Source organism: Mustela nigripes, chromosome 7 (assembly GCF_022355385.1).
Source record: "Mustela nigripes isolate SB6536 chromosome 7, MUSNIG.SB6536, whole genome shotgun sequence".
Lineage (NCBI taxonomy): Eukaryota > Metazoa > Chordata > Mammalia > Carnivora > Mustelidae > Mustela > Mustela nigripes.
The window spans coordinates 124,731,341-124,758,412 of NC_081563.1; the positions used below are offsets into that span (position 1 = coordinate 124,731,341).

The 27,072-nt window shown below is 52.3% G+C and overlaps 1 protein-coding gene across 5 annotated transcripts in view; it reads left to right on the top strand.

Moving 5' to 3' along the window:
* The window catches only part of TOX2 (TOX high mobility group box family member 2), a 129,231-nt gene that overhangs the window by 83,490 nt on the left and 18,669 nt on the right, over positions 1-27,072 (top strand). The window lies entirely within an intron of this gene.

The window sequence follows — 27,072 nt, forward strand, 5'->3', positions numbered from 1 at the left end:
ATCTTATGCTAAGGAGATACATGATTTCTTAGCATAATGGCTGGTTTGAACAATCAAGAGTATAGAAAATTAGTGGAACATTTTTTTGTGTAATAAAAAAAAAACCCTTAAGGGAATTCTAGTACTTCTCCTGAATAACTATGGTCATTTTTGTTTGTATATAATATTATATACTATTCACAACTCTTAAGTTCATTCCTAAGTGACAGGAATACAACTTATTCTAGCTTAAGCAAAAAAGATGGAAGTATCCAGTGGATGAGGGGTTTCAGGTATGGCTGGATCCAGAAACCCTAGTAGCATCATGAGGGCCTTATCCCATGCCCATTTCCACACAGCAGGCATAATGGCTGCTGGCAACCCACATCTTCCCTGACATCTCTGGCAAGTGACAGTTTGGATCTTCTAGGGAGGACCATGATGGAGCATAGCTGGACCAACCAGCATTGTGTCCAGGAGGAAGCGATCTTCAATTTTGTCAGCTTGGGTCACAGACTCATCAGTGGTGGGGGAGGAGGGACTGCACAGCTGATTCCCTGTCGGCATCACATGGTGTTGGCTGGCTCAGGGGCCACAGCCACGGGTGTGGCCCCATTTTAGCCGATACCTGGAGCCTTCAGACAGACAGTGTGTACTGTAACCATTTAGACAGTGTTTTACTTACTGTTTACTCTTGTTACCACCAAATCTCCCTGCTTGAAAAAAAAAAAAAAAAAGCTGAGGTCCCCTATGTATTTTTGTGAGCTACATCACATTTTTTTCCTTCTTTGAATCCAGGTAAGAAATAAAAAATAGGAGGGACAGAGGGGAGAGGGAGGCAGCCAACTCAAGCTCCACATTTTATAACATTCCGGGTTGGACTAAAGTGCTCAGTGGAAACCGATACTCCATTTCTTGACGAATACTTTTCTCTGGGGCCCATCCACAATGCAGGCCCTTGGCTTCCTCTTCTCTAAGAGACCTGAAGATTCCAGAGCCGTACCGTTTTAATTCCACTTTGTTAGAAAGATGTGACTTAGCTGCCTGCCCAGCTCATTGTTCACAAAAGGGTACTACTCCAGAGTGTCCCTGTTGGGGGCTTATGGTAACACAAGCCAGGGAAGGGCCAGCAGACCCCTCGGGCATGTGCCCCAGGGAAGGCTTGGAATACAAGGGCCTGTATGGCTGTGGTCCTGGGTTCTGGTCCTGCTGGCCTTTGGTGCCGATGGGCAGGAGAGACAGTGTGTGGGCTCTGGAGTCCCACGGACCTGCCTTGGGTCCTGGTCCTCCTCTGGAGCTTCATTCCCTTGTGTTGGGATCCTAACTGCACCCACCTCAAGACTACAGTGAAGTGTATTGGAGATAATATGTGCCAAGTCTTAGAAAAACGCCTGGCAGAGAGTAAACAATCAGGGAATCTTTATTATCGGGATGATGGGTAATGAAAGTGAATTCCCACTGTAACCAAACAGGGATGTCTTTCCCATGAGTCTCATTTACCTAAAGGAACAGATTGCAGATACCTTTGTAGGGCCACCTGCTTATAATAGCTCTGATAATGACAAGGAATGTGGTCTGTATGTCAGAAATGACCTTCTGATCACTCCTCCTCGGGTATGTTTTGGTTGGGCTTGGTCCAAATAAGCACTTTGCAGTCATTTTCCAGATTTCTTTAAGACTAGCTCAGGGTAGAGATGCTTCACAAATTCAGATAGCTCTCATTCTTCCATTGATCAGGTGTCAAGGGCTCACTGAGTTTTATATTCCCTCGTTCTGTAACGAAAGAGAAGCCAAACTGTTTTATCCCGGGGAGGGCGACTGGACCAAATGGGAAACTCGATAAGCACACGTCCGTCATGTCCCTCTGTCAGGCCTCTCTGGTGAAGAGACACAAGTCGCCCTTAGAGACAAGTTTTTCAAGTTTGTCTGAGCTGTAGGAGGCAGGTGTGCGTCTGTGCGTGTGTGGACGTGCGTCCCGAGGACGATGGTGGAATTGTGTGGCCACCTGCTAGGTGTCAAGTGCAGTGCGGACGGAGGACTTTACAAACTGTTTACACGCTGCTCCCGAGAACTGAGCGAGGCGGCTATCATGCCGTCGGAAAAACGGAGGCTCAGAGCAGGCAGGTGATTGTATTGGCTTCCGGCAGCTCTCGAGCAAATTGTTGCCAGTGTGGTATCTTGAAACGCCAGAAACGGGTTCTCTCTGAGCTCTGGAGGCTAGAGGTTGAAATCTGAATTGCTGGGCCCACATTAGGGTGTCAGGAGGGGTGACTTTCCTCCAGAAGCTCTGGGGAGGGTCCCTCCCTTGCTGCTTCTGGCTTCTAGAGGTGGCTGACATCCTAGCCCATGGCCACATCACTCTGACCTCACTTGGCCCTCTCTCTGTCCATGCAGTCTCTTCTGCCTTTCTCATAAGGACACGTGTGATAACATTTAGGATTAATCCAGGATATTTCATCCATCTCAAGAACCTTCATTTAATTACACCTGCGAAGACTTTCCCCTTAAATACAGGTTCCAGGAATTAGGACCTGACATTGTTGGGGGGCTGTTTTCAACCTACCGTGGTGATCCCCTGGACAGCACCTTTATGAAGAGCCTCCTAGGCCCCAGGCATGGTTCTGAGCCCTGGCTCTACGAGGCCCTCGAGGAATGCTGGTGCAGGCAAGAGGCAGGTGAAGGCTGCACTTCTGGAAAAGCAGCAAGTGCTCTCAAAGAATCCGAGCACGCTGCTGTGTGTGCCCAGAAGAGGCACCTTTAGGAAATGATGACCTGACACATAGTGGGTTCTAGAAACACGGCATGAGTAAATGAGTGAATGAATGTCACACAGTTCAAGCAGAACTTGAACCCAGCTCTCTCTGCTACTGTGCACCTCTCCAATTTACCAGGAGCTCGAGAGATGGAACAGCTGGGCCGCAGGGCCGCAGGTGGCCCTGAAGGTGCCTCGATGGCCAGCAGGTCACAGATGCTGTTTGCACAGATTGAGACGTGTCAGGGATGTCATCCCTGGAGAGGTGGGTGAGGCCAGGGTGTCTGACAACCATCTCATTTGTGCCAAGCCCTTTTGGCTCTGGGCCCAGAGGCCACCGATTTCCTTCTGGTCCTCTGTCCCTGTCCCCTGGCAGTCGGCTTTTTTGCTTTTAAGGTATGGCTGCTGGCAGGAATCCTGTGCAGTATTGGAATTGGGCCCCTCTTACAAAATTAAATATGCTTAAAGCTTCTCCCTCTACTTCAGCGTCTTAACTGATTAAACATTCATTTCCAAGACAAAAAGAGTCAATTTAGTATGAAAGATACATTTTGCCGGTTTAATTTAAAGCACTGCACCTCCATCTGACCCCTATTTTCATAACTCAATAATTTTATCCTGTGTTGATTGTCTCATTTTGAGAGAGATATTGTATGTATAAATCAGTTTCTAAAATACCCAAAGAAACTAGAAGAGTGGAATTTATTAAGCAGCCTCTGTTAAGTCTGAAATAATTTATTTTGGAGTCGTCCTTGGGAAATGTTCGAGCTTATGGTCCCGGCATACCCAGGAGAAGAATTATCCTGGGAAGGGACAGTGCTGGATGTTGCCAGACAAGTCCCGGGGAATCTGTGCCTCCTGTCAGGTCAAAGAGAGCTCCAGGAGAGGCCCGAGAAGTAGAGGCGGGCCCGACAGTGGAGAGGAGTCCTGGCAGAGCTGTCCCCACGCCAGTCATCCGTTCTGGTGGTTTGGGAAGTCTGGGGTTTTCCCAAGCCCGGTGGGTCACTGGAGCTGGGTGGTGCCGTCTTGGGCCTCGGTTAGCACGGGTGTGGCGGGCAGCTGGCACTGAAGCACTCTCTCCCAGAGCTGACTATTGTTGGCTTTCTCTGGGACCTCCGACAAGTCGCTTCTCTCCCAGCCTCAGTTTGCGCATCTGTGGAATGGGGATTGGGATGCCAGTTCTGGCGAACTCACAGGTGGGAGAAGGGGAATAATCGCTCTGCCAGCCGTGACATGTGGGTGAGCACAAGGGTTTGAGTTTGGATAGACCCTCGGCTCCCACCTCCACCCGTGCCCCCGGCCCAGGGGGCTCAAGTCTTACCAACGTGGGTCAAATCCTGAGTGCTAGTTCTGGGTTCCTGTCCCATAGCTCTTGCTGGGAGGGGGCTAGGAGCCATGGCCCAGGGACCCTATGCCAAGGGAAATGTCTTTCCAGGCTGGTGCCCTGGGGCAGGCTTTCGGGGAGGGAGCTGGGCAGTCCTCGTTGCCACTTCAACCCCTTGCTTTAGAGGTGGTTCCCGTGAGAGAGGCTGCAACCCTGGGTCAGGGCCTGGAGTGTGGGGCAGGGCTCAGGGCTGGGAGCAGGGCCTGTGTCCTGACTCTGGGGGGTCCTTGTTCAACTCCTCTCACACCTATCCCCCGGTCTTCCTCTTCTCTGCTCTTCTCCTCCAAACTCCTCCTCCTCCTCCCTTCCCGGTCGTATCCCTCCTCCCCGTGGGAGATTTGGTCCACCTCTGTGTGATTCTCTCAAGCGGAGATGCAGGGTTTGCCCTCCTGAGTCTGGGGAAAAGGCACCAAAGCCAACCCCCAAACTTGTTTGGATGACTGAGCTACAGCGGCAATGGAGGACCCCCGCCCCAACCCAACCTATTTGTTTTAATGTCCTTAATGCATTTAAGGTTTTTTGTTTGTTTGTTTTGGTTTATGATTGTTATCAGCTAGTGTTTGCTGTGTCATAAGCCACCTCAACACTTAGTGGCCTAAAGCAAACGATGAACACTTACTATTTCTTAGGATTCTATGGGTCCGTAGGTCTTTTGATGTGGACTGGCTTGGCTGGGTCCTGGGGTCAACTTATGGTTTGTCCAGCACTGCCTGGTTGAGGGCAAGCCTGTTCACATCCTGGCAGCTGACCTGATGTCAGCTGGGACCAATGGTTTCTCATCCCATGGTGGCCTTGGCCTGTTTACGAGGCACGGGTTTCCCGATAGCATCAAGGAAGGATAAGCCCCAGGATGCAACCACTTTTCCAACCTGGCCTCGTATCGCTTTTGCTGATGTCCCTTTGGCCAAAGCCCCTTTGGCCATGCTTAGATTCAAGGAGCGAAGGAATAGGCCCCACCTGTTGAAGGGAGAAATGTCAGTGCCACGTTGCAGAAGAGTGTGGATGCAGGGTGGACAGGAATGCATGGCCATTTTCATAATCTTTTGTGAAAGCATTTTGTTTTGCTTATGTGCTTTTGTTTTCTTGGCATTTAGTATCACCCTTGAGTTAGAAGCATGGGCTCTGGAGTTAAGCCGACCCAAGTTCAAAACCCAGCTGCACCATGGTCACCCTCCGCGCTGTGACTCACACTGAGGGGTTAATCCTCCATGAGCCTCAGTTTCCTCATCTGTAAAACGGAGGAAATGTTCCTTGCCTCGTAGGAACGTGTGAAGATTCAGTGATCAGAGGTAGGAAAAATGCTCAGCCCAGTGCCTGCCTCACAGTAGGCCCTCCTAATAAATACAGGCGGCTCTGTTATTCATTTTGCTGATGGGCTTTGGGTGGCTTCAGCCTCATATCTCCCTTTGTCCAGCCAGACTGCTGGGAGTCGGCTTTGTTGGGGCAGAACGTGGTCAGGCAGGCTCACCAGCCAGGGCCTGGGCCCGGAGGAGTGTGTCGAGAAAAGCAGGTTAGAGACTGAGGTGCAGGGCGCCGGGAGAGGGCCCCAGCTGCAGAGTGGGCTGGAGGGAAGTGTATTACCTCCACCAGGACCTCAGTCGGAGCCCAGAGCTTGGAAGCAGCTGAGAAGTGATGGTCCCACTGCCTGCCGAGAAGGCGAGAGCCTCAAACCCCACTTCTCCGGGCTGCTTGACCAGCAGCAGGATCTCGGTAAGAGCAAGGGGTTCCCGGAGATCCTGTGGCTTGGGCTTCTCTCCGGGGGCCCTGTGTTTATCTCGTTCCTCTCTGGGGGCGGGAACGGGGGGGGGGGTGCGGCTCTCACAACAGGCCCCTGAGGATCCTTAAGTGGGGAAACCAGATGCCCAAAGCCTTCTTTATATGCAGCCGAGTCCAGATGAAACTCCCGTCCCTTGTTTTTTCAGAGGCAGTAAGCGAAAGAAATATGTCTTTTTACATTTTATAAAACTCAGAAAAATGGCTTTAAACAGCTTTTGCTCTCCTGCTATAATTATTTATTTTCAAACACTCCTGCAGGGGCCGCTCCGTTTTCTTATCCTGCACTCCCTTTTCTCATAAATGAACCATCACTTCAATAAATCATTATGAAAACAGAGACTAACACCAGCTCTGAAAGGTTGAAAGATTTATGTAACACATTTATGTTCCCCATTTTCTCATTCTGGTACTCGGCTGCAAAAGCTAAGCTAATAAAAGCCACTATTAATATTTCTTGTTGCCTAGCAACCCCAGAGCGGGAGTAATAGCTTCAGCTAGAAAAATAGATGACCGATAAGGAAAAATTCAATTCTTTTATTATCTCAGGGGGAAATGGCCTTTTACTGGAACATTATGATGTACGAGTGTGAAGTTGAACACAAAAGATTTTTGTGTGTGTTTGTTTTTCTATTTTTAATGAACATTATTTTACCTCCAGTAACTCTGTTAGGGCACTTTTGTCTTCCTCTACCCTCTCCTGCACACCCCCACCCCCCGCCCACCCCATCCCTCATGCTTAATTTAGCAGCTATAGTAGTTAAGAAGCTGTCAGCGGTTTTTAGTTTAAAAATGGTTTTTGCAAAGGTTTATAACTCGGTCATAAAAATTCACTCCCTGTTAAAACTCAGGCCAGTGATAAGCCAACACACAGGCTAGTTCTCTGTGAGCAGGCTCCCGTCTGTTGAGAGATAAGACTCGTGGTTTTCACGAAGAGAAAGGTCGGAAAAGAACAGAATGTGTTCTTTTCCGTGTCCCAGTTTTCTTTGGAACCCAGGGACGCTGTCTCTTCTGAGAACTGTTTGCTCTAAAGTTTGAGGCGCGTTCAAAGGGGAAAAGGAGGGGGCGTAGGCATGTTTTGAGTACCTGCTGTGTACAGACTTGGTCCCATGACCTCTCCCAGCAACCCGTTGGTATCCCCATGGTTCAGATGCAGAGACTGAGACTTACAGAGGCCAAGCAACCAGCCCAAGGTAGCGAGATGCCACGATGTCTCACACCTCGGTGCTCTGTAGTGCAGGGTTTCTCAACCCAGCACTACAACATCTGGGTGGGGAAGTTCTCTGTAGGGGTGGGGAAAAGGCTGGCCTGGGCATGAAGGATGTCTGGCAGTGACCATGGCTTCCACTGCTATTCTTGGCCTCTGGTGGCATGCCACCGTCCATCAAAATCTCTCTCTCTCTCTCTCTCTCACACACACACACACACACACACACACAATGTCTCCAGTCAGTGCCAAATGTTCCCCGGGGGACAAAATCAGCCCTGGGTGAGGACCCCTGCCTGCTGTTTCTTCTGTTTGGAAGGTTCTTCCCCTTTGTCAACCTGCTGAACTCCTTTTCCTGTGTGAGGACCCAGTTCAGAAGTCACCTTCTCTTTGAGGCTGTCGGGATCCTCTGGGCTGGGAATGGAGTGAGACAAGCGAGGCACTTGTCTTCAATCTAAATATTTGAGAGAGCACCAAAAACCTCAGTAATCAAGATAAATGGTGTCTTACTGAGATATTTTTTTTTAAATCAAAATTACCACACACACACACACAAAAACCATGATGAACAGTATATGAAAAGTGCAAATGAAGGTGGGAGCAGCCTGAGTTCACGGAGGCAGGTGGCCGTCCATTCAGAGGTCCGTCTGCGCTGCCAGCCTGGGACAACCTCGGAGAAGCCTGGGTCTGTGCTCACGCCTTTCTCTGGCACCAGCCTCTGGCAAAGGGCCTCCTTAGCGGATCACCCTCCGTGTCTGTTTATTGACCGAATGAATGGGAGGAGAGCTCAGATTACACGTCCAGGGTCACATCCTGAGTAGAAGGGTGGAGTTGGAACTTGAACCAGAGCCTCTGACTCCGAGCTCCGTGCTCTCCGCACCCTCCAGGCTGTGCACAGGTGAATGGAGGTTGCCCTGAAGAGGGAAACCTGAGCCAAAGGGGATTCGAAGATGCCCCGGAAGGGCTCACAGCCTGGGGGAGGGGCCGGGTCACAGCAGCCATGATCTTCGCGTGGTATCCTCCTGCCTCGTCCCGTGGCTCTCATTTCAGCCTCACTGCCCCCTCGGCAGGCGGGAGCTGGCGGCTTTCTGATGCAGACCATGTCCAAGAAGGGAACCACGAAGGCCAGCCCCTGGGCACGCTGTGTGAGCTCACTGTGGTCGGAGAGGCCTTATCTTCGCCTTCGGAGAGCAAAGACCATGTCTGGTTTGACCCCATCTCCTCTTGGCAAACTTTTCTCCTACGCAGTGGCTGAATTATCTCTGACTGTAGTCCGCCAGCATTTAGTTAGCTCTGATGATGTGTTTGGCACCCGCGTAAGCCCTTTCCGTTTGGTATCTCGTTTCATCTTTCACCCTAGAAGGAGGTACGCTTAGTGTCGCCGCGTGACAGAGGAAGAAACCAAGGCACAGAGAGGCGGATCACTTGGCTACACAGCTGTCAGTGGTGGCGCCGCGCTTCGAACGTGGGCTGACTCCCATGTATTCCAGTACCTAAACTGTACAGCCTTTAAAGGAGTGGGTGCATGAATAAAGGGGTGAGCGAGGGAGTGGACCAGCCGGGATTGAGACCCGCGCTCGGAGTTCGGCTCCGAGTCAAGCCATCCCTGTCCTCAAGGAAGCATAGCACGAAGTAGGAAGGGCTGGGGTTAGGAACACGGAACAGGTGAATACTGGGGAGTTCAGAGGAGAGTAGTAGCAGGAAAGGCTTCCTGGAGGAGGTGGCATTGGGGTTGGGCCCTAGGGGCCAGAGAACAGCAGCAGAAGCTGGAAAAGAGGAAACTTCACACCTGTCCAGACTTCCTTGTTCACACCCAGTCGCCACCCCTTCCACTGGGATTGTCCGTGATGTTTTATGATCGCTCAGGTGCCCTCTGGTGGGCATCGGAGCCGTGACCCTCTGGCCGCAGCGGTGCAAGGGTCAGGCATTTAACTTCCATTCTGGGCGAGATGCCAAGCCTGGCAGACCCCCCCCCCCCCCCCGCCTCCCTCGGAGACCTGCTCGCGAGCCAGGAGGGAGAATTCAGGGAAAATCCCAGCAGCATCCGTCAGCGGCAGCTGCGACATTAGCCGGCATAATGGCCCTCTCCTCCGAGTGCATAATCAGCACCATGTTTGGGAAAATGAGCTTTTAATGTACCGTCGGCGTTGCTGGGAACCAATCTCTGGCTCCGCGGAATGTCTGCAGCACATAAACTTGAGATGTATTGGAGTCATTTTCCCCCTGCTCTGGCTGGATCATAAAAAGTCAGTCTCCTGCGCGCGCTCTCTCTCATCTTGTGGCTTTGTCCATTTAGAGCTCGGAATCTTTAGAAAAGGCAGCAAGACAAATAAAACTCATCTAAATATTAAGGCTCTGGAGGAGAGCGTCAGTGCACTGTGGAAGCCGCGCAGCCGAGAGCATCTGGACGAGAAGCGTCCGCGGGAGAGTTCAGCGCACGAGTGGGGCTGGGCTGGACTGTGGCTGCCGCTGGGATGGGGCCTCCTAGTGCCTGGGCAATAGGGCTTCACGGGACCCTGCCGGCCCCAGGGTCCCTGTTCTGCCCTGCTGGGTGCTCTGGGGTGTTACTCGCCCTCTCTGAGCCTCAAGTAGTTGGGGGCTGATGCTGTCTACCCCGCAGGGTCGTTGTTAGAGTCAGACGTGCTCATAAAATGCTGGTGCGCAGCTTTGCATGTGGTTTGGAGCAGGGTCTGAGACGGGTTTGTCAAGCGACTGGCAGACCGACTGAGTAACAAATGTGGCCCGTATCAACACTCCCCAAACTGTGCAGTGCTGCCTCTGTCGTCATTGGCCGGTAAGCCGGGTGGGTTCTCTAACCGCCTTATCTAACCTTCCTGTCCATCTTGGAGGGAGATGGAATTATCCTCATTTTTACAGATGTGTCCCTGAGACTCAGAGGGCAAGTGGCTTGTCTGAAGACACACAGCCAGGAAGTGGCAGAGGCAGGATGAGACCATCATTCCCTTGACCCCAAGTATTTTGTGCCCTCAGTGTTGTACAGAAGCGTCTCTTGCAGGGCGCCTGGGTGGCTCAGTGGGTTAAGTGTCTGCCTTCGGCTTAGCTCATGAACTCGGGGTCCTGAGATCGAGTCCCATATGGGGCTCCCTGCTTCTCCCTCTCCCTTTGCCCTTTCCCCTTGCTTGTACTCTCTCTCAAAGAAAGAAAGAAAGAAGAAAGGAAGGAAGGAAGGAAGAGAGAGAGAGAGGAAGGAAGAAAGAAGCACCTCCTGCCCCAGGCCCAGCCCTGGACCTCTGGACTGGGGGCTGGGCTCTCACCCCTGGCAGTCCAGCCAGTGAGGGAAGGTCAGAGCTCTCAACTGAGACAGAGTAGGAGGAGGGACAAAAATGGCCCCAGTGGCCCTTTCTCCAAACTCTTGGTAACAAGGCCAAAGGAGAGGAACTTGCGGGTGAGTTGTTACAGCCTGTCGTTGGGCTGGGTCTGTCCCATGGAGCCGGGGACCTGTGATGTTGGAGCCTTGAGGCATCTCTTTTGGATAAGCCAGGGGCCGAGGGCACTTCTTGAAGGGGGCAGCTGTGTGCGAACCTTTGACATTCAGTACATCCAAAAGTCCATCTGCCTGGGCTCAGGCAGCCTCTGTGTCTGTAATGAGTTCCCAGTAGGACCAACATCCCCTGGGCACTTGTCAGCGGTGTGGATTCTCAGGCCCCAACATAGCCTCTCAGCCTGTGTTTAAAGAACCCCCTCCAGGGGATCGTGATGCCACCAAGCAGCCATGGACTGCATCAGCCTCAGTGGGTGACCAAGTTCTCCATCATTTTAGGGTATGCAGGACCATTGCTTCTCTCTCAGTTTGCCTTGAGGATTGTGGCATGCCTGTGATGGTTGCAAACCCATTCCGCCAGAGGAAGGAGAGCCCACACCTCTGCGGTGCTTCCAGACTCTGTCCAGCCCTTTACACCCCCCACCGGCTCAGGCCTTGAAGCAGACCCTTGGCATGAGGGCCATGCCCAGCCTGGATCTGAAGGCCTCTAGGCCAGATCTTAGATTGTAGAATGCCCCATCCCTGTGAGGTTCTTGGGCCCCCACAGAAGTAGAAACAAAACACAGTAGGGGTGAAGAAAGGGGAACCCAGGGCAGGGAGATCACAGGAACCTCCATGTGACCAGGAGGTCAGGCTCTGCCAGTTGCTTATGGGGGACCCTGTGTGCTGGGTACGGGGCGGTCAGTGAAACCTGTTCTTGGAGACCAGGAGACACTGGAGTGTGAGCAGCCACACAAACAGACTCAAGCTAGACACCACCAGCACTGGCAACAGCTGGACAAGATGAATGGGGGTCTGGGTCAAAGGACGCAGCAAAACATGCCCTCCTGCTACTACCCAGGACCAAAGGGTCAGCCTGAGACAACCACTCCCCCATCCCACAGGACTCCTCCCTTGGGAACCCCAGACCTTGGCCCCTACACCCTTGCACATAAGACCCCTCCTCCCCACTCCCTTTTACCTATTTTGTGAACTTGACATATCCATACTTGCGGTGTCCCTGCTGAGGAGGCGCAGAATTCCAGCAACAAACTGGCAGCACCTTCCTCTGCCTATCTCCACCGTTGTGACCTCGGTCAGACTGGAATGGAGCTGTGCCTTCCCATAGCTCTCCGTGTGGTAGGGGACAGGCTCACAGTGCCCCCAACACATGGTGGAAGCCTGCCACCCAAGAAGGCGTTCACAGTGCAAGTGACCAGTGGCCAGCCAATGACATTGGGGACAAAGCTGTCTTCTGGGCATAGGGGATTTGCCTCTGCTGTGGCCGTTTAGACACTCACACCATGTCTCTGTGTCCACTGCCCACTGCTCTGCTGAAAGAAGGTTAGCACTTTGCCAGAATTAATACCACTGGCTTTGGACCTCAAGAGGAGAGGATTTAAATCTGAGTGCCTCCAGCCGCTTGCCACGTTGAGCGAGCTCCCCACCGCCTCTGAACTTTAGTTTTCTTACGTGTAAAATGGATATGTTAATAATTCTTACCGTGTGGAGCTGTTTTGATAATTAAATGCTATAATGCTTATAAAATGCTCAGCTTGATAGCCATAACAATGCTATTAGTCTCCACGCGCTTCGTGTATGCGCTGCCTCTGCTTTTCTTCCCCGCCCACCCACACGGAGAACTCTGCAGCCTTTCTAGATCTCCCAAGGAATCCACGTGCCCAGGTATTGGTGGACAAAGTGGGCTCCCTGGGGGTCGGATGGGGACGCCCACCACGGACAGTGGCCCCACGGATACTGCGATGACCTCTTTCTCCTGTCCCTGCCCGCACGGCAGACTCAGGGTTGGGCCCCCCTCTGTTCTGTCTGCCGCTGTGCTCCCCTCAGCCTCTGCGTCTCCCTCCCAGGCCTACAGATCCAGAGGCCCCGCTGAAGTCAGCTGAACGGAGGCTCATCCTTCCACAGCACCTGACTTCCTTAGAGGTTAGGTTAGGGCCCTCTGATTTGAACTGAGCATCCCTGGGGTCACCCTGCACCCCAAGCGGGGCACAGCACATTTCTCAACCCCAGAGGAGTACAGTTTTCTCCCACAAAGAGATTCTGGTGGCATTAGTGGGAATCCACCAAGAAGCAGCCCTAGACAGGATCAGGCAGGTAAGAGATTTGTTGAGAGGGAGAAAGAGAAGGTGCGGGGGCGGGGGGGAGGTGGTGCAGGGCTGACGCCTGTGGAAGGAGGGGAGGAAGGAGGGGGCTGGGTATGAAGAATCTTGGACAGGGCACAGTTCCCAGAACGGTCCGGCCAGGCCAGTGGGGAGTCCTCAGACCAGTGTCGCCCCCTGGAGGAGATGTGTGCTGCCTCAGTATCCCCATGTGCTCAGTTGCCAGGGGTCGCCTCAGCAAGAGCCTGTTCATGGAGCCGGTGGGGGGGGTTGGGGGGGCAGTGACTGGGGCTCAGAGGACTGACCAGTGCATTCTGTGGCCCCTTGTGCCACACAGGTCTGATTCTCCATGGTTCCCTGGGCCCCTGGTTCTGAAGGAAACTCAGTGGAGCAAATGACAGCTCCCCTCTCCGTCAGCTGTCCCCTCGAGGGATCTGGCGGCTTCTGCGTCTCACCTGCTCTGGAAAGGTCTGAGTCCTTGGCACTCGTTCAAGCTCGCTGCATCTATGCGTTCACAGTGGCAATGGGGAAGGGAGAGGCAGGAAGCACCCTGGGGGGTCACCTGGGTTACATGTGTGTTACACAGTCCGTCCCCCCGAGTCACAGCCACCCCCCCCCATCAGGACGGATCCTCCTGCAGCGACGGTGAGTCCTCTTCTCCCCTGCTGCCCCCCAAGGACCCTGGCAGCAGCCATACCTGCTGTGTCCTGTGGCAAGCATGCACCCCTTGGGGGGACCCGGTCCTCCAACCCAGCCTGACCCAGCATCGCAGAGTCCGGAGGCACCAGATCCCGTGGCGGGAGTGGGGGGGTCTCTGGGAGTGATAATGCCCGGGGCCACTTCTGCTGCCACTCCTCGGTTCCCGGATTCGTGTACTCTTCACAGAACCACATGAAGGTCTCCAGTGCGATGCCCATACCGCACCACGGAGGACCGTACCCCATCCTTTCGGTGTTTCCCCGCTAGGGCTTTGCCCCTTTAGAAAGCCCTGCCAGCATCCCGTGAGGGTGCTGGCTTCTGGCCTGTAACATGTGCTATGGCCAGGAGACCCTTCTGACGACGGTCTGTTCCTACACCCGTCTCTACGAGTGGGCCCTCAGTGGTGTACCGTGTCATGCAGGATTCTGTGCCCGTGGACCGGGCTTTCTGTCTGCCCCCAGGGAGCAGAGCAGGCTGAAGTTCTGCAGACAGGAGAGGCCAACCATGCCCAGAATGTCTCTCCTTGGGAGGATGCACTGTGGGCTCGTCTGCGGTGGAAAGGGCCCAAAGTGGTAGACTAACCATTCAGGGTCTGGTCGTTCCCCTCAAGGAATAAGGTCACGTGTGGGTCTCTGTTGTTGGTCTCTGTTGTTGACGGGGTGGACATTCAGAGGCAGCAGCAGCTAAATCGGCCTTGGCGAGGGGGAGTTCTTGTCACCCGGGCCAAAAAGAGCCTCCATGTTTGCCACCTGGGCCACTCCATCCAGGAGCCCAGGGCCGTTTGGGGGTGGTTGGTGGTAATGGCTGGCTGAAGGCAATGGGCCGAACCATTCTGTCCGCTCGATCGTTCAGTGCCTCTCCTATGATGGATGCCTTCTGGCTGGCAAAACGTGGTTCAGAAATCACACTTCATGCTCCCTCTTCTATCTCCATCCATACACCCCTCCCCCAGACCCGCTGATCTCCAAGCTCACATTTCTCTTCCTTCTAGACTCTGACCGGCCGCCAGGCCCTTGGCTGCCGCTGTGAATCTGGATATAATCCATCCTCATTATTGGCGGATTTCTCTATTTGCCACTTCATCTACGAGCTAAAATTTATTTCTGACCCCGAAATCAATACTCACGGAGTGTTCACGGTCATCTGCAGACACGCACAAAACGGCAGGAAATTCACGTCACTCCACCTGCACCTTCCCAGCAGGGGTCAAGCAAGGCAGGGCTGGGCCTTCTTGCTTCTGTTTTCTTCCCGTCAACAAGGATTTATCTTGCAGTTTGTGCAGTGCCACATTTTTCTTGCACTTTGTGGCTCATTTCACCGTTTAAAGTGGTCCCCAGGCAAGGGGCTGACAGGCTGCCTGGTGCTTCTAAACTCAAGAGATGCCTCACAGAGAAAATAGGTGTGCTCAGGCACGAGTTAACCGTGCCTTGAACTCAATGCTAGTAAGTCAACTATCTATCAAACAAGGTGTTTGTAAACAGAAACACACATAAAACAAAGTCGTATATTGATTGGTAGATGGAAATGTGGTGACCGGAGGCTCCCAGGAACCTAGCCCTGTATTTCCCCTAGGAGCAGTGGTTCCACGCTCGCTAATCAGAACCCAGAACTGTGAAGGATGAGAACTGAGTGTGGTCTCACCTGCTCCTTCTTCCGCACAAAGTGGGTGATCAGAGACAGGGCTCACAGCCCCACCTGCTGGGAACATCATTCTGATCTGTTCCTTTTTTTCTTTTCTTTTCTTTTTTTAAGAGAGAGAGCGCGAGAGCCCATGCAGTGTCGGAGGGGCAGAGGGAGAGAGAATCCCAAGCAGGCTCCACGCCCAGCACGGAGCCTGGTGGCAGTCTTGATCTCACAACTCTGAGATCATGACCTGAGGCAAAAATCAAGAGTTAGATATTTAACCTACTGAGCCACTCAGGTGCCACCCACTTTTTGGCTCATACCCACATGGGGAACTGACCCATCTGTGAAAATTGTACTTAGGCCTTTCCTTCTTGTTTTGGCGGGTGGTTCAAGACCTCTTTCATTTATCAGATGTCTACTGAGTATATACCGAGATGATCATATAGTTTTTCTTCCTTAGTATGTTGGGGTGTGATGAATTTTGTTAATAGATTTCTCAGTATTAATATATTCTACTTGGTTATGATATGCATGTATATACACATATTTAAACATATGTATATAGTTATTTATTTATTCATTTTTAATTTTTTATTTTTTATAAACATATATTTTTATCCCCAGGGGTACAGGTCTGTGAATCACCAGGTTTACACACTTCACAGCACTCACCAAAGCACATACCCTCACCAATGTCCATAATCCCACCCCCTTCTCCCAACCCCCTTCCCCCCAGCAACCCTCAGTTTGTTTTGTGAGATTAAGAGTCACTTATGGTTTGTCTCCCTCCCAATCCCATCTTGTTTCATTGATTCTTCTTCTACCCACTTAAGCCCCCATGATCACATGATCTCCCTGATATGAGGAAGTAGTTATTTATTTTTTTAATGCGAGGCTGGATCTAAGGCACTATTATTTTACTTAAGGTTTTTCTTTTACATTTTTGGAGCCCACGGAGGGGCTCCAACTCACGACTGTGAGATCAAGACCTGAGCTGAGATCAAGACACAGACAGACACAGACATTTAACTGACTGAGCCACCCAGGTACCCCATCTTTTACATTTTTTTATAGTGACTGGATCTGTAGTTTTCTTTATAGGGGATAGTTTTCTCTTATTCCTGAGTTAAAATACAGATCATACTATAATATGTACAACCATCATAGAGGTCATACCATCTTCATAAAATGAGTAGTTCATTACGTGGAGATCTGTAGAGTTATTACCACTGAATTACATGTAGTGTCATCTTATAATTTTTATGGCCTTTGTACCTGTAATTACATCCCATTCATATTCCTAAATTTGTATATTGTAGTTTTTCTCTTTTCTCATGCTCATCTGTATGGGGCTCATTCATGTTATTGGTTTCTCTACTTTGTTTCATTCATTTTATTCAAAAAACCAACCATTATGTTTTAATTCTATTACTTTTCTTTTTTCTTGATGTATTCATTTCCCATTTCCTCTCTGTCTATAGATGTTTCAATTTTTTTACTTTAGATTCTTGACTTCATTTACTTTTCTTAATTATTGCTTAATGATTAAAAGGTTGGTGGCTTTACATTTTTTCTGAGTATGGCTTTGGCTGTATCCTATCCTAAATTTGAATTGAGATATTCTTACATCTTCTTCTTCAAAAAAACAAATTTATTGATTTTTATAAAAATGGCACATGGTTTATTGTAAAAAAAAAAAAAAAAAAAAAACCATACAAACACAAAGAAGAAAGAAAAGATCATTAAACTGCCCCATCCACAAATAACTATTATTAACCCAACCATTTGTTGATTAGGTATCTTTTTGTCATATCTTTGCACATGACACACATACAATTTACATAAATAAGATATAATATGGGTCCTTCTCCTGGACTTTGTGGTGTGTTCTATTGGAGCTGCTCTGTGTGGCCTGAGGATTTACTGCAGCAGTAGCTAGGGGACGCATTTCCATGCCCAAAATTGCAAACCACACTCTTGTGTTTAGTGGCATCTTGTGTTTAGTAACATTCCATAGTGTGGCTGTTCTACTGTGAACGCAAACGATGCTCTTAGTGGCCTTGAGGCTGTTTCTAACTTTTCTCAAATGTAAAACTGTCTTGAGATGGGTCCCTTTCAACATCGTGGAAATGGTTTTTGGAGCGTGTGGTCTCAGAGAGGGAGGAAAAGAGAGCTGTACCCCAAGCAAACTTCTTGGTCCTCTGAGCCGCCATCTTATCTGTAAACAACGGGAGTCATCATGGTGCCCACCTCATAGGAGGGATATGAGAATAAGTGAGGGGCCATTTGTGGAAGCTTCAAAACTATTTACAGGTTGTAGGGGCCCTAAAACTCACCCCAAGATGAGGGGACACAGAGTCCTGTGACCTGGCCATGGAGGGGCAGGAACTCTGATTTTTAAGGGTTGAGCTGGCCTGGGTTGCAAAACAACCCAGATGTCCCTGCTCCCCCTCCGCTGGTTACTCTGTGGCAGCATAGGCAGCGGGAATAGCCCCAGAACTCTGAGCCCCGTCTGTGCCTTGGATGTGCTGTGTTACCTGAGGGCCAGTCCTTGCCCTCTCTGGGCCTCCCCTTCCTGGACCCGCCCAGCCTGACCTGCAGCTCTTCTGAGAAAGGGTGTCCGACGCTTGGCCGGCGACCTCCAGCCCCTCCCAGGCATTTCAATCTTGGCTTAACCAGGGACTTCAACAGGCAATGCTTTTCTCGAGAGTTCATAAAAACATGTAAACACGGATGAGGATACAAAATATTGAGCAGCAAGGCAGTAAAACACGCCAGTGTTTGTTGTGTTAATTGAATATTCATGAGCTGACTGTTTAAATTACAGTTCACAACTGTTGCAGGGCCTGATGAATAATTTAAACGAGGGTGGCCAAAGAGATTTCAACACCGCATTAGCAAACTGCTCAGGATCAGCTACAGAGAATTTATAATTAGCTTGGAATATCCTATAATAAATTCTTTGGAAAGATGGTTTTAATTAGCACATGTGCTAATTCAGAGTGTAGAACGTTCAGCGTAAAGGAGGAGGGGTGAGTAACCCTTCTGTCTCCTTGTGCCTCCCTCTCCTGTGGGTCCCAGCCACCTGCAATCTTTGAGCCACGCTGAGCCTGCCTCCTGAGTCACCCCGACCGTACTGCCCCGGTGTCCTGCCCGCTGCCCCATCCCAGCTCAGATCTCCCCCGTCATGGCTTGGGCTGCCTCCGAAGCCTGTGAGCAGGTCTCCCTGCTTCCGTCTCTCCCCTGCTGGTTCATTCATGGGCTGGTGCCCTTCCACTGGGGCAGCTGGTATACCTTTCTGAAATGCAAATCTGATGCCACTTCTGCCCCCTTTAGAGCCCCTCCATTGAGGAAGCCCAGAAGGCGAAGTGGTTTGGCCAAGGTCATCCAGGTCGTTCAGGATAAGGTCTTCTCACCCAGAGCATGCCAGGACCACCTGACTCCAGCCAGGCTCTAGACTTAGAGGAACGGTATGGAACAGCATAAGCGAAGGCCAAGAGGCATGACTGCCAGTAGGGAGCAGAGGAGGCTTGAAGGAACGGGGGCCCAGGTGGGCATGACTCCAGTGTTGGAGAGGGACGAGCAGGAGGCAGCTCCCATGCAGGGGCTGGGTATCAATTGGGCTGGCCCGGAGCTTGGGAAAGCTGCCACTCTGGGGCCCAGAGCACCCAGGCCTACCCGGCTCATTCCCTCCACGTTTCCTGGGGGCCTGCTGTGTGCCACACCTGGGGCTAGACATTGGGGAAACAGCCTCGAGCAAAGCGGCCACAGTCCCTGGTTCATGGCTGGAGCACACAGCCAGGATCAGGCACACAGGCAGGGAAGGTGTAATCACAACCATGGCAAGGCCAGTGGAAAAAAAAAAAAAATAACAAGGTGCCATGAGAGTACAGGGTCTTTAGGGGACGCTGGTGTAGTTAGGAGAGCCAGTGAAGGGCTGGAGGCGTGACATTTGAGTTGAGTCCTGAAAAGGGAGTAGGGTCCAGGGAAGCAAACAAGGCTGCTGGCACAGGGAGCTGGACTAGCAGGGCGTTACAGCTGCCCTGTCCCCAGAGGGAGGTGCTGGGGCTCGGGGTCTAGCAGGGCCACTGGCAGTAGCCTGGCTTGGGGGTTGGACTGGTAATGGGAAAGGGGCGTCTGTCCCTGGGGAGCTACTGCTGGAAGGCAAGAATCCCCTTTTCTGATCCCAAACCCTGGCTCCAATGCTTAAGGCTATAAGACCTTGAGCAAGACACGAGGCATTTCTCAGCCTTGTTCTACTCGGCTCACTCTGGCACTCTTCATTCATTCCCTCAACTTTGATGGAGCCCCTCCTGCGTACCAGCCATCTCTCAAGCCATGAGCCGATGACAGTCCTGATCCGCGGAGTTTACATTCCAGTGTGGTAGACAGACGACGAGATAAGGAAATAAAACACAGCCTTCCCGCCACAAGGTGCGCCCCTGCAGAATGTAGCTAGGCCCTAGTGTTGCTGGCCCTGAAGATCAAGTTCAGGAAGGCAGAGGCTTTACAGCTCAGACAGGTTGTCTTGGTAATCAGTTCCCTGTGTCCAAGGGCACTGGCTCCATCTCTCAGTGCTCTCCTGTCTATTACATCTGCCCCGGGTGCCTCCTGACCCCTACCTCAGGGCTCCTGCCCTGAGCACAGGAAATCAGCTCGGCCATCTGGGCTCCACGGAGATCACATAAGCGTGCTCTTACCCCCTATGATCTGCCCTCCAGGTTCCCCCAGTTTCATCCCTGCCTGGGCCCCAGCCCTAGCAGCCCCCAGACCCTCAGGGTGACTGTCATGCTGACTCTGGACTTCAAGCCTCCAGTCCTGTTCTAATCACAGCAGTTTCCTGGTGGATTTCATTGCTTTTGTCCCGCAGACACTCCCCAGGCTCCCGTTCCTCACAAAGATACAGAAGAGCTCAGCTGTAGTCAAAACCAGGCAGCAAGGCCGCGCTGACTCCCCTGGTCGATGGCAGAAGGGCTCCCTCTTGGGCATGCTGTGACCATGGCCCAGCTGGGCCCGCGACGCACCCCTCTGCCCTCAGGAGTGGGAAGAGCTCAGATTGTGGGGTCAGGCAGACCCTGGGTTAGGGTCAATGAGCAACTGATGTTACTGCTCTGGGACTCCATGTGCTTATCTGTAAAGTGGGTGCAGCCACATCTCTACCTCACAGGGCTTGTTAAAAGTCTCACTTGAGAATGAGGTCGGCAAGAGGCATCATGGTGTTGTGGCCCCTAGTTCTACAGTCCACATCGGGGGGGGGCAGTATTTCTGGGACAGGAGCACCCACCGTCCACGACTGTGCTCTCCCCTTAGCATCTACACAGAAGGTCATCCTTGGACACCTGCCCACCGTCTGGCTTCTCTCCTTGGACACCTGCCCACCGTCTGGCTTCTCTCCTGATGGTCCCAGTGGGCCTCCCCGGAGGGTCACCAACCCTGGTTGTCTGTCTTTCCTCCTTCCCATTCACTCTGGCCTCTACCTTCCCGCAACCACAGAACTGTTCCACGTGTGGTTGCCAGTAACCTCCGCATGGCCGAATCCCTGGGGCACCGACTTCCTCTCTCAGACCCGACATTTAGGGGCCATTCCCTCCCTCCTGAAACACCCTCCCTCTCGGCTGTGCTGCTCCTGGCTTCCTCTGCGGCTCAGACCACTCCTTCTAACAACCCCCTCTCTCTGATTCTCTGCCCTGATGGCTGAGTACCTCTGGGGACAGTTTCCGTTGCTCAGTCCCCACCCTAAAGAGCAGACCATGTAGTTGACCATCCCTACCTGGAGACCCCACTTGGAGGCTCTGGCCCAGCTCAGCCGCTGGCAGCTGACCACCCCCCACCTCCGGCTGCATACATCTCTTGTCCCCTGTGACCAGTCTGTGAATATCATTCATGATCTGCATCCTGGACCACCTGCCATGACCAGTCCCAAATCCTGCCTCTCTCCTCTCCCTCGGTCTCTCTCACAGCCAGCTGGTACTTCCCATTACCCGAACCTGCGGTCGTGATTATGTCACTTCTCACCGGTTAGCTGTTCCCTGCCCTCTGCCACATAGCAGCCAAGCTGGCCTTTCTAAAATCGAAGGCACTGGTCTGCCTCAAATCATTCCTGGTGACCCTCAGGGTGCAGACTGAGCATCTCCACCTGGCCCCTTCCCGGATCTCTAAGCTAATCCGTCTCGCCCTCCGCCAGCCTCCCCACTAACCTGCTCACCGAGGCCATTCCAGAGCTCCAGTCTGCCCCTAACAAGCTCACCGTGGTCCATGACTTTCCTTCCAGAGCTCCTCACCATTGTGCCTGGCTGATGGTTTGGGTGTGGAATTGATGGACGCCTGGATCCCCCACAAGACCGTCTGCTCCGTGGGGGCTGGGACCGCGCCTGTGTCACTCACCACGAGATCTGTGCTCGTCAGTGCCTGGCACTTAGCAGATATTTAGTAAATACAGATGTTTCTGCTATGATATGAGAGACGCAGTTCTGCAAAACCTGCAAAATCCTAAAAATGACAGGGCTTATGGGAAAAACAGGGCCTCGGGAAACTTCTCAAGGTCTATGCAACTTGGGATCCACAGCATTAACAGAAAACCGTAAAGATCCTAATGCTCGTACCTGCACAATTAAAAAATAAATGTTAAATTCTTACTAAATAAACTCTCATTAGGAACTAGAAAGGCAACTTCACGTAAGGTGGGGAAGAAGGCCTTTTTGCTGCTGGGTTATGGGGAAAGGGACAACATGCGTACAGACCGAAGAGAAGCACGCAGAAAAATCTTCCACGCCAGACCCTGTGACTGGGCAGGATGGGGGGGGCGAGTGGGGGCGGACGGGCCCAGGGAGAATGCTGACCCCTCCACCGCCTGCTGGGCTCACTGAGTTGGTGTCCTCGGTGGCCAGAGGCGGTTCCTGGGTGGCACATAGTATTAAAATGCTGGAAGAATCTCGTGGGGCTGAACCGGACCCCCCACCGAGGTACAGCCTTCCCCTGTCCATGGGGCTGGGGTAGTTTGCATCCCAGGAATCCAGGCCACAGGGGACACGCTGCATTTGTTGAGTGACTGCGTGCGCCCACGGGGCAATCGTGGTGGGTGCGTTAACAACGCGTCGCACACGGTGACATGGCTGGCTCATTCATCTGTCCCACTGGACTCGGTGGTCATTCCTGAGTGACAGGGGCTGTGCCTGCCCTCTTTGTGTCTCAGGGCCTTTGTGGCTTGTGGGCCCTCACCGTGAGGGCCCGGGGCTGTGACAGATCGCTAGCTAGGCCTCCGCTTCTGGCCTTGAGGATCTGAGCATGGGCCAAGGTGGCCCGCGGGAGTGACCCCAGAACTCTTGCTAGACAGACACCCTAGCAGCCCAGCAAGAGGATTTTCATTGCTCTGGAAAAAGGAATGGGCTCTATGTTAGTGAGGGTTCTCCCGAGAAACGGAACAGCGTATGTAGACATACATATAAAAGGAAATTTCTTATAAGAATTGACTCCTGTCAAGGAGGCTGAGAAGTCCCCTGATGTGCCGTCTATGGGTGGAAGAGCCAGGAGAGCTGGTGGGACGATTTAGCCTGAGTCCGAAGGCTTGAAAGCCTAGAGTTCCAGTGTCTGGGGGCGGGAGAAGATGGATGTTCCAGCTTCAAAGAGAGAGAATTTGTCCTTCCTCTGCCTTTTTGTGCTTTTCTGTTCTGTGTGAGGGTCCTCAGTGGATTGGCTGATGACCACTTGCACTGGGGAGGGGAATCTTCTTTACTCACTGGCCAACTCAAATGCTAATTTCTTCTGGAAGCCTCTTCTAGACACACCCAATGATGTTTTACCCGCTGTCTGGGCACCCCTTAGCCCAGCCAAGTGGACACAGAATTAAGTCACTGGTGCTGAGCCTGAGCTAGAAGGAGAGGACAGGGCAGATCATGAGGAGCAGGTATCGCCCGACCTGGAGGCCACGTGGACGCAGGGCTTGACGGAGGAACCCTGAGCAGATCATTCAACAAGCATACACTGAGCCCCTCCTGTGTGTCCGGCACTGTTCTGGTGCTGGCAATCCCTGGGTGAACACAGCGAAGATGGGAGCCTGTGTGGAACCCACACCCTGGCAGGGGGAGCAAGAGGATAGATAGTAAAATAATAAAGAAGTCACAGAGTGTTCACAGGGCATCAGTGCATTGGAAGGAAGAATGCAGCAGCTTGAAGGGGGTTGGGAAGGTGTGGGGCGAGGGGCAGAGGGGCAGTCTGGGGAGGATGGTCAAGGCAAGTAGGAAAGGGGAGACCTGGAAGGGATGGGCAGGAGGTGAGGGAGTATGTTTGGTAGGGATCCCCCTTGCTGGGGAAGAATGCCCCCTACAGAAGCAATAGCTAACTGCCAGGGTTTCCCACCCTTGGGGCTCCAGACATTTTGGTCTGGATCATTCTTCGTGGTGGGAGGCTGTCCTGCACATAGTAGGTCGTTTGGCCGCGGCCCTGGCCTGGCTCCCAGCAGACGCCAGTAGCGTCTCCCAGTTGTAACCGAAAATGTCTCCAAATATGGCTGAATGTCCCCTGGGGCGCAAAATCACCCTGAGCTTGGAGCACGCATGGGTGTCTTCAAGGGGCAGCCGGAGGCGAGTGTGCCTGAGTGGAGTTAAGGGGCTGGGGGAGGCCAGAGAGGGGCTGGGTACCGCTGGCGCTGCTCGTGGGGTCCATCAAGGAGCCTGTGGCTTAGTAAGGACTCGGGCTTTTCTTGGAATGCGGCGGGGAACTTGCGCAGGCTCTGAGCGGAGGCGTGAGGGCCACAGCCCCCAGCCCAACCCGAACAGAAGTCTCACACACCCGGCCAGGCCGTCCCAGACCCCGTGTCGCAGAGACCCTGTTTGGCAAACCTTCCTTCCAAGACAAAACCAGCCTGAAGGGGACAAATTGCTTTCCATTCACACCCTTCCCTGCTGGTGGCTTCATATTCATAACAGGAGGATCAGTATAACCAGGAACGGGGCTGTTGCTTTAAAAGGATAAATTAGTCTGACTCTTAACTCAATAATTAAAATTGTGATGGCGCTCGGCCTGCGGGGATAATGTACTATTATTATAGTCGTTTGTTTCAATTAAATGCTTACTGGTTTTACAGTACCAGCTGGGCACCTGTGCGTGCCAGCTACCACTGTGAACAAGACGTCTCAGATTTCAGGAGAAATTTGTCAGCGTGCGAGGAATCTCCCACCAAGCATGAAAGTTTATTAGAAATACTGACAAGGCTTCCGGGTGAGAGGCAGGCTCTGGGGAAGACTTCCTATTGGCTTTCCTTTCCTTTCTTGCTGGAATGGTTTTGGGTTTTTTTTTGTTTTTTGTTTTTTGTTTTTTGTTTTTTTTTTTGCCTAAAAGGAAATCATTTGCAAATATTTGATTCTTAAAGCCCAAGGAAACCTCAGATTGCTGATTCGGTGGGGGGTGGGGGGGCTGTGGGTGTGGCCTTGACGTCATTGATTCCGGGAGTGAGGTCAACGGAGTATTGCCTCGCCCCCGAGAGATGGCCCCGGTCCAGTCCCTGGAGCCTGAGAATTTGATACCATATATAGCAAAAGGGCTTTTGCCGATGTGATCAAGTTAAAAATCTTGACACGGGGCAATTGTCCTGGATTCTTTGGGTGGACCCCATGTTGTGATCATGAATCCTTATAAGGGAGGGGGGGCAAGAGGGTCCACTCCCCGCCCCACCCCCGCACTGGGCTAGGTGGTGTGACAGTGAAGCCGAGGGAGGAACAGCCACATGACAGAATACCACACGCCAAGGAATAAGGACAGCATCCATCATAGAAAGAAAGAAAGAAAGAAAGAAAGAAAGAAAGAAAGGAAGGAAGAAAAAGAAAGCAAAGAGACTGATTCTCCTCTGGAACCTCCGGAGGGAACCACCCCGGCCAGCACTCGGGCTGCAGCCTGATGGGCCTGATTCCGGATTTTAGGCCTCTGGAACTTTAATAAGGGAATGAATGTGTGCTCTTTAAAAAAAAAAAAAAATTTATTTTTATGTAATCTCTACACCCACTGTGGGGCTCGAACCCACAGCTCTGAGGTCAAGAGTTGCACACTCCACCCACCCAGCCAGCTGGGCACCCTGAGTTTGCATTCTTTTGAGCCACCAAGTTGAAGCTAATTGGTCAAAGCGGCAATAGGAAACCGTTACTTGGGCTCGCTGTGCTTCTCAGAGTACTGAGACGTGTTGGCGTCCCCAGACGAGTTTCCCCTGGGCAGGCCCTTCTGCCACGGGTCACAGGACTCCCTGGAGGCTGGCGGCACACGGCCCTGGGTTCTGACTCTCCTCTGCTGAAAGCCGGTGCCCATCCTCTTAGCACCCGCAGGCCCGGTCCCTGCACCTCGGGCCCCCGGGGCTGGCCTCCGATGCTGCTTTCTCCTCGGGTCCTGCTCCTCCCGACAGTCCGGCTGTGCCAGGCCGTGGGCAGCTCGCAAAGCTCTTCGTGCCACGTGTGCTAGTCAGGGGTTCTCCGGAGAAAGAGGATGTCCCAGTACTCCGGCTGGTGAAGTTCCCTCTCCCAGAACAAAAAGTTCTTCTCGGGTTTCCAGTGGATTGGGTGAAGCCCAGCCACCTTGCAGGGGCTGGGGCGGGTGGTGGGGGGCGGGGAGGGCAGCCCGTGTCACTCAGTCTGCTGAGTGAGATGTTCATCTCATCCAGAAACATTCCCAGAGACACATCTTGAATAACGCTGGACCAAATGCCTGGGCACCCTGAGGCCCAAAGGGACAGATGAATTAGCCATCACAGTACTCCATGCCTCTGTGCCCTCACATAGGCTGGTCCTGCTCCTGGGACTGCCCTCCGCGCCTCCTTCTCTTCTGCGGACTTCCCCTCCCAGAGTCAGCTTCGAATCTTCCCCTGGGGGTTGCTCGCTGGCTCTTCTGGCGTTGGAGAGGCCCCTTCTCTGACCCCACCCAGCTCCCTCAGCTGCACTGGTTAAACCTGTGTGGAGGCCTCTCTGCCTCCCCCATCAGACGGGACTCTGGAAGCTCCGGAAGCGGAGCTCTTTGTCTCCTGCATCTACCCCAAGCGCTCAGAAACAGTGGCCCTCAGGGCACGTTTGTTGAATGAATGAGTGACAGGAACGGGGTTGGGACCCTGGTGGACTAACAAAGTAAAATGACCACAGAGGTGGTTCTGAGGAGGCAGTTCAAGGCGGAGGCCTAGTCGAGCCCCTAAGAAGGAGGCTCCAGACAACCATGGAAGGTCAGTGTCAGGACACGGCCTGATTCCAGGGTCTCTGTGGCCAGTCCAGGCCTTTCTGATTTTATTTTTAAAGATTTTATTTTTATTTATTTGACAGAGATCAGAAGCAGGCATAGAGGCAGGCAGAGAGAGAGAGAGGAGGAAGCAGGCTCCCTGCTGAGCAGAGAGCCTAATGCAGGACTCTATCTGAGGACCCTGAGATCATGACCTGAGCCAAAGGCAGAAGCTTTAACCCACTGAGCCACCCAGGCGCCCTGCCTTTCTGATTTTAAAGAGAGGCTGCAGGGCAGTCAGACCAAGGCCCCAGGTGGTGGCCAAGGCAGGGTTTAGCTGAGGAGCAGCCCCCAGTACTTGTTTCCTGGGGCAGGGGCTGGACAGGAGGGTGGGCTGAAGAGGTAGCCCCTGAGGGCACAGGCGTGGCAGCCAGACCGCCCAGATTTGAATCCCTCTCTACCACCTACACTAAATGACCAGGCATATGTTACTTCTCTTTCTGAGCCTCAGCTTTCCCATCTATAAGATGCTAATGATAAACACCCTCCTCCCTTGACTGGATGAGAATTAAATATGCTGGGAAGGTCCGTGCCTGGCAGATGTTAACTGCCAGCTGAACGATAGTGTCTCTACCACTGTTTCTGTTTACTTAACATTCATCTAAAACAGAGATTGGCAATCTATGGGGATAGACCAATTCTGGCCCTCTGCTTGTTTGTGTAAATAAAGTTCTATTGACATACAGTGATGCCCGTTCATGTACATGTCCAGGGCTGCTTTTGTGCTACGGTGGCAGAACTGAATAGTTGCAGCTGAGGCCATCTGGCCTGCAAAGTCCGGCATATTTCATATCTGGTCCTTTACAG